This window comes from Arvicola amphibius, chromosome 14, assembly GCF_903992535.2.
Source record: "Arvicola amphibius chromosome 14, mArvAmp1.2, whole genome shotgun sequence".
Taxonomy (NCBI): domain Eukaryota; kingdom Metazoa; phylum Chordata; class Mammalia; order Rodentia; family Cricetidae; genus Arvicola; species Arvicola amphibius.
Window position 1 is genome coordinate 32630937 of NC_052060.1, and position 8462 is coordinate 32639398.

Below are 8462 nucleotides of genomic sequence, written 5' to 3' on the forward strand. Positions count from 1 at the left end.
ATACATATGCATACATGTGTGACTGTTTGTATCTGTATTAAACCTCGTACTTACAAATGACAGAAGACATTCTGACTTATTTCACTTGATATGCCCTTCAGTTTGATCTACTTTTCCTGGAAATGACTTAATTTCAATTTTCTTTGTGTGTCTTCACACTTTCTTTTCTTTATGCATTAATCTGTTGATGGTTTTATAACTTGGTTATCGTTAGTATGACCATAAACATCAATGTACAAGTGTCTGTGGTGTCATGGCTTAAAGCCCTTCTGATGTATATCCATGAGTAACCTAGCTGTGTCATTTTGTAGTTTTGGACATTTATACTTATTTCCATACTAGCTGGACTTCTGTACATTACCATCAGCAGTGGGGAAATGTCCATTTCCCCTACATTCTTACCAACATTTGTTACTGGTATCTTCTCAGTAATAAACATCCTGACATAGGTGAGATGGAATTTCACAGTATTTTAGATTCACTATTTTTACTCATGTGTGTATGTGTGTGTGTGTATCTCTTGAGATGTGTGTACTAGCTGAGTACATGTGCTCATGAACACTATAGTGTGTCTCTCTGATCCCATAGATTTGTCTATAGATACCATAGATTACAGATGGTTGTAAGCCTTCTGATGTGGGTGTTAGGAACCAAACCTTGGTCCTCTGCAAGAGCTGAAAATGTTCTCATCTGTATTCAGACTTTGTTTTGGGGATCTGTATCTCTCAAATAATGATATGGAGACTTATTATTAAATTTTGAAAGCTTGGCCTTGGCTTAGGCTTATATCCTACTAGCTCTTATAACTTAACCCATTTCTATTAATCTACATTTTTGCCAAGTGGCTCTTTAACTCTCCTCCATTCTGTAAATCCAAGGACTTGCTCTGCAACTCCCTGGCTTAATCCCACATGCCTCAATTTCTTCCTGAGTTCCTCTCTCTCCTTGGAAGTCTTGTCTATTAGCTCCTGCCTAGCTATTGGTCATCCAGCTCTTTATTAAACCAATGAGAAGGTGCCTTAGGCAGAGACACATCTTTACAGTGTATAGAAATATTATCCGACAGCACTTGTCTGTTGAGCCATCTTTCCAGCCCTCCCAGAAACTAGATTTTCTGCTTGATTGGCAGGTGTATTTCCCTGTAGGCGTAAGAGTGCTGTGATGGTTATCAGCTTGATTGCATAGGTAATCAACGAAAATCTAAGAAATAGGGCATGCCTGTGAGAGATTTTCCTGATTAGATCACTTGATGTGGGGAAGACCCACCCTAAATCTGGACCACACATTCTGGTGGAACTTTTTACGATACCACATAAAGGCCTTGAAACAAGAAATTTTTGCTTTTTACTTACTTGTCCTTATTCTTGCTTACAAGTCCATCCATCCTGCTGTGAGACATTCCTTCACTAGTATTTATATTAGAGCCCATGTTTTCAGTGTCTGAGAAAAGACTGGAGGCCAGCATCTCTTTAGGAATTTCCAAGGGACCCCAGAACCAGAGTTGGACTGCTGAAGGATCCTTAGTCTCTCCATTGGGAGACAGCCATTGTTGGACTTTCCAGAGCACAGTCTGTATGCCACACACACACACACACACACACACACACACACACAGAGAGAGAGAGAGAGAGAGAGAGAGAGAGAGAGAGAGAGAGAGAGGGGGGTGGGGGAGATTCATTCTCTCAGTCCTGTTCCTTTAAAGAACACTGACTAATACAAATATTGAACATTTTATAATATGTTTACTGGCCACTTTCACTTTATCTTCTGGGAGCTTTCTGTTAGCCTATTTATTGGCGAGGTTGTTTGAGTTTTTGGTAGTTTCTTACTTCTTTATGTATTAAGGATAATACTCCTTTAAGATCCCCATTCTGTAGGCTGCCACTCAATTAATTCTCTGCTTTCCTCTTTAGAACCTGTGGTGGTTTAAATGAGAATGCCCATTTCAAGCTCATACATTTGCGCTCTCTCTCTCTCTCTCTCTCTCTCTCTCTCTCTCTCTCTCTCTCCCTTCCTCTCTCCTACCTGTAGATCAGGATGTAAAGCTCTCAACTACTGCTTCAGTACCATATCTGGCATGATGATCACGGACTAACCTTCTAGAAAACCTTTGCCTCTCCTTACCTCATAGAGAGCATTTCCTATGCTCTTTTCTCCCAGTTTTAGAGTTTTGATTCTTTTTTTTTCATGGTTTATTTATTTTTTTCTTTTTTTTCTTATTATTTATTTCAGATAGCCTTTTGAGGTGGAAACTTGGCAATATTTATACAAGCATTATATTCTTTAACAATTAACCATGAAATTATTTCAATAACTTTTTATTGTAAGTTATACAAAGTATAATGCAAATTGTCACTTTTATTTTCCTCATGGTTTATTTTTTTTATATTTAAAAATTTCCATTTCCTTCCCTCCTCCTCCCCCCTCCCTCCCCTCCTTCTCCCCCTTCCCTCCCCTCCCCTCCACCCATACCTCCCCTCCCTCCCTCTCAAGGCCAAGGAGCCATCAGGGTTCCCCACTCTATGCTAAGACCATGGTCCTCCCAACTCCCCCCAGGTCCAGGAAGGTGATCAACCAAGCTGAGAAGGCTCCCACAGAGCCCGTCCATGCAGAAGAATCAGAGCCCAGAGACATTGTCCTTTGCTTCTCAGTCAGCCCCCGCTGTTGGCCACATTCAGAGAGATGGGTTTGGTCGCATGATCCATCAGTCCCATTCCAACTGGAGTTGGTGATCTCCCATTAGTTCTGTCCCACCATCTCCATGAGTGAACACACCCCTCTCGTTCCTGACTTTCTCCCTCATGTTCTCGCTCCTTCTGCTCCTCATCAGGACCTTGGGAGCTCAGTCCAGTGCGCCAATGTGGGGCTCAGTCACCTTCCCATGGATGCAAGCCTAGACTATTATACCCAGCAAAGCTGGCATTCACCATTGATGGAGAAAACAAGATATTCCAGGACAAAAACAGATTTAAACAATACGCAGCCACAAATCCAGCCTTGCAGAAAGTAATAGAAGGAAAATCACAAACCAAGGAGTCCAACAATGCCCACAATAACTCAGGCATCTAGCGACCCTTCACCAGCACAACTAGAAGAAGGGAAACACACAAACTCTACTACTAAAAATGACTGAAGTTAACAACCACTGGTCATTAATATCACTTAATATCAATGGACTCAATTCACCCATAAAAAGGCACAGGCTAAGAGACTGGATATGAAAACAGAATCCAACATTTTGCTGTTTACAAGAAACACACCTCAACCACAAAGACAGACACCTACTCAGAGTAAAGGGTTTATTTTTTTATATTTAAAAATTTCCATCTCCTCCCCTCCTCCTCCCCCTTCCCTTCCCTCTTACTCCCCCTTCCCTCCCCTCCCCTCCACCCATACTTCCCCTTCCTCCCTCTCCAGGCCAAGGAGCCATCAGGGTTCCCTACTCTATGTTAAGACCAAGGTCCTCCCAACTCCCCCCAGGTCCAGGAAGGTGATCGACCAAGCTGAGAAGGCTCCCACAGAGCCCGTCCATGCAGAAGAATCAGAGCCCAGCGCCAGTTAAGGTCCTTGATTCATTTTAGATGGATTTTTGGTATAGCCCAGGAGATATAATTTCATTCCTCTACATGTGACTTACAGGCTGTGCATTTGACATTTATTATGGCCTTCCTGTATTATGCTTTGTAGAGATCCCTCATTTCAGGAAGCAATTCTGAAGCTGTGTGTTTCCTCCCCAGTGGATGAGTAGGATCACCACCCTGAAGTTATTTAATCTTGCTTGCTGTGCTCATGTCAGGCTATGATTGCTACAATCACCTACTTTGAGGCATAATCTGGAATGAAAGCACTAAGACCAGACAAAATAAATCCCCTTAGTTACAACATGTTCTCTCTGTACTTCTAGGCATTGCAACCTTCCATTCTTAAGATAAGCAGGTATGACACTTAGTCATTTTTACATGAGAACCTGGTTTTCGGCTTGATCCACAGACGTGTAGACAGTAAGAGCCGCTTCAACTGCAGGTTAACTGATTTCCTGACTGTACTGACTGACTGAGACTTGGAAGCATCCCTCCACCTAGAAATCATACATGCTCTTAATGTTTACCTTCCTTCGGTTCGTGGCACATCCGTGGCAGCCAGCAACAGTACCACAGCATATGCCAGCTACTCTGTTTGTTAAGGAGAATCCCTAAATCTGAACAATGTTAATCCTGAACTGATGTATTAAATGACCTATTCAGAATCAATTTCAATGCTCACCTGGACTAGGCACTTCCATATGATGCATGATATGCGTAATAAGTAAACTCTGTACCAGGTGACATGGCCAGACTGCTATGTGATAAAATAGTTCTTCTCATCCATAGCAAGCCAATATAGGATCTTGTTTGGTAGACCATTTCTTCAGTGAGACTTTGGATAATAATATTACTCGAGTCAGGAGAGAAAGACAGGCAAATGGAACATACATGGTCTCAAGAATGATACCTTTCTTCATCTTTCATAGCAGAAGGTATAAAGACAGTTCTCTAATAAGTCCAAATGTGTGACTTACTACTAACAAGGTACAGGTTAAGTTATGATTATTTCCTACAAAAATATACATTCATCTCCTTCAGGGGCTGGAGTCTTGTCATAGCGCAAATTATTTTTATCAAGATATGTATTAGACAAAAATAAAATCTCTTAAGGTCTCTAGCCCAAGAATCAGATTTGGAAGGAAGAAGAGAGGAATAAAGAAGACAGGAAAACAATGTGTGTTGATGCATTTGATGGCACCTGATTATTTTAAGGAGCTGTGGAAGGTAGTTCCAAGAAAGAAACCGTCCACGGAATGTTTGGAGATTATACTCGCTTTTCCTGTGTTGTCCCTGAGGCTGAATAGTTAACAGTCACATAGAAATGACCTATGTTCTGGTCTTTAATTTCCTCTTCTGGTTGGTTCCAAATGTTTCTTATAACCAAAGCATAATACTTCTTTATTGAAAAGTTGAAAGAGAAATAAACATAAAGGTAATTCAAGGACATTTTGAAAAGTTAAAACCGTTTTTAAATGCTAAAAGTAAATCTAAAAGCGAGGGGTGAGTTTTAGTGATTGAACTATAGAAGGTCAAACCCTTTAACCACAAGGTCTAACTACTCTTTGAAGTTCCTAAGTTTTCTCTCTTCCTTATAAGCATTGTTGCTAAGTCCTTAGCGTTAGTTCTTCCTGATTTCTTGGCAAATAGGCCCTTTTAAAAAAGGAAAAACAAACAAACAAAAAATCAAGAGATAATTATCTCTCACCATTCCTGGTTTTGGCCTGGTTACCCACTGAGTTGACAGACTAGATAAAAAGTATTCAAACGAGGAAAGAAAAATCATCCCCATTGGATGGACCGAGGCAGCATCTGTTGACAGAGAAAAATAGCACCTACATTGTAGGTATCTCTTTTCCCGTTTTCCTTTTCTTCCTTCACAACGTTGAAATGTGAGTATAGTTATAGCAACGGTTGATAGTGAATTCAGTGAGTGAAATCAGAGAGGCAAGGTACCAAGTTTAGTATTTTGTTTTTGTTTTCTCTTGACTAAAATCTAAGCTTTTATTGAAAGAAATGACAGCAATAATGCACAATGTTAGAGACAATATGATAAAGTCATTAGTATCTGTTTACTTACGTGTGAAATGGAAATGGAATTTTAAGTATATATAGTTGATAAACATATATACAAACTATATAATATATATGTATATGTATATATACACACATATATATGTATAACTATATAACTATATAACTATATATATAGTTGATAAACATGTGTATGGGTGTCTTAGTTAGGGTTGGGGTTTTTTATTGCTGTGAAGAGATATCACGATCATGGCAACACTTATAAAGAAAACAAATAATTGGGGTGGCTTGCTTACAGTTTCAGAGAGGTTTACTTCATTATCATCATGATGGGGAGCATGGCAGCGTGCTGGTAGATGTGGTGCTGGAGCTGAGAGTTTTACGACTTGCAGGCAACAGGAAGTCAACTGACTTTTACACTGATAGAAGCTTGAGAAAAACGAGAACTCAAGGCCCGCCCCCAGAGTAACACACTTCCTCCAACAAGGCCACACATCCTAATTGTGACACTCCCTTTGTGGTGCCATTTATTTTTAACCACCACAGTGAGTTTAACCTGATTCAGAAGACGCTGAGGGGTGGAGTGATTGAAAGAACAACCTATAAGAATCTTGTCTAGATGCATTCTTTTTCCTGAGTGATTTTTCTTTTCTCTTAGGAAATGGCTACAAAGCTACAAAAATCAGCAGAGCTCATTGATTCAAGAGAAGCTGTGTGGCTTCTGCCTGCAGTGCTTTGACCTTGAACTGTGGTGTAAATGATCTCTGACGACCCTGCCCCTCCCCCTAGCATCATGGCTTGTGTATGTATGCTTATATGTGACTAGCAATCAAATACATGAATGGCAATGACAAGACTCTGTTCTTCATTTTCTTGTAATAGTTTCCTTTCTGTGCCCTTATTTCCTGGCTTGTGGCTGCTTGTGACATCCTGTGTAAGATGCCATAGAGGTTTATCTGCTTCCCAAGACAGCTTCTCCTTTCTGTGGGAAGACTAAATTCTAGGCACCTGGATTTTTACAGATGTCTAGAATTCCATCCACAAACCATTGCTATTAAGTGTCTTGGAAAGAGAGTGGGATTTTGGAAGACTATCTTATCTGAAATATAAGTAAATTTATGTACATTTTCCATGAAGAGGCTCAGGAGAAAATAGGCTATATTCATTTATTAAAATTCCTACCACATGCTATACAGTGTATACTAGAACTAGAAGAATGCAGGTGGTATGGAAATAGAGAGGAGGAATAATAGGGGTGTAGAAAGGTTTAAACAGAGAGAAAATGTGGGACTAAAGAATATGAGGGAACAGAGAAAAGGTTGTCTTAGTTATTATTCTAATGCTGTGAAGAGACACCATGGCCAAGGCAATTATTATAAAAGAAAGCATTTAATTGGAGGCTTGCTTATAGTGTCAGAGGGTTAAGTCCATTATCATCATTGTAGGAGCATGGAAGCATGCAGACAGGCATGATGCTGGAGAAGTAGCTGAGAGCTTCGTTATGATCAGGCAAAGTGAGCCTTAGCCTGGTGTGAGCTTTTGAAAAGTCAAAAACCACGCCCAGTGACACACTTCCTCCAACAATTCCACACCTCTCAATCCTTTTAATTATTTCAGCCAGTTCAACCTCCAGGTGACTAGGCATTCAAATATATATGAGCCCATGGGAACCAATCTTACTCAAACTACCACAAGGGCTGACCAAATGAAGGTAGTATGAAAAGCTACACGGAAACCTACTATCACATAACCAAATTAAAAATAAAATATTTTTTTTTTATAAAAAGTTTGAAGGGGTGTGCCCTGGATGGCTGGACAGAGGTGCTACTAGAAGGTGAGGGTTACTGAAAACAAAACAAAACAAAACAAAACAAAACTTCAGTCCAGGAGTGGGACATACCCTATGAAATTCCTGGACAGGAAAGGTCCCAGAGATTCTGGCTGTTCCTCCTTGTGGCCCACCAGGACTACACGATGAAACTCTGTTGCTGAAGACCTGACATTCTTTGGTTGCAGGGCATAGAGCAGTCAACTTGTCACTTAACTGGAAACTTCTTCTTGCTGCTCTTGGTAATCTCAGAACCTGATACAGGCTGGTCAAAAAGAAAAGCCATTAATGGTCTTACCAATGAACCACTGGAAAACTCCAATTCAGTGGTCACACAAATGCTGTTTAAACTAAATGGGTCGTCAAAGCAAATCCAAGCTATAAATTTGGGAATGGGACTGATAGGAAAGATAGAAGGGTTGATAGAGACGGGAGTGGGATAAAAGATGACAGGTTGAGAGTAATCTTATTTACTGTCTGTATGTGTGGAATGTTCAAGGAAGATCATTAACAAAAAAATGTCCCCAGCATATGTAATTGTGTTTGGATAATAAAGATTCGGTGCAATGGGATGAATGCTCTTTTGTCAACTCAGCCTTTAAACTATGTTCAGAGGATGGTAAAGTAATTTTCAGAAGGCTAAAGCAGTAAGAAAATATAGACAAGGATAAGAAAAATAGAACTAAAAGTGTCGAACCTTTAAATAGATGGCCAAGTGGTAATTAGCTAATCAAAAGAAAAAGAAAAAGAAATTTATCTTAACTATGAAGGACATTTCAGCTCCAACAATGCACCAGGGAAGTGGAGAAATTTGGGGCCAGTGAGTTCTGGGGGTATTGGAGGAAAGAGGAGGAGGGGAAATAATGCACCTAATATCGAAACTCTCTTGAACATTAAATGTGATTTCTGAGTTAATGAAACATCCATATCCTGGGAGCTCACTCATCAAATCCTTACTTGTGGCCCTTTGCTCTTCATGATTTTACCATATGTAGTTAATCTGAAGAGATGAGAAATAG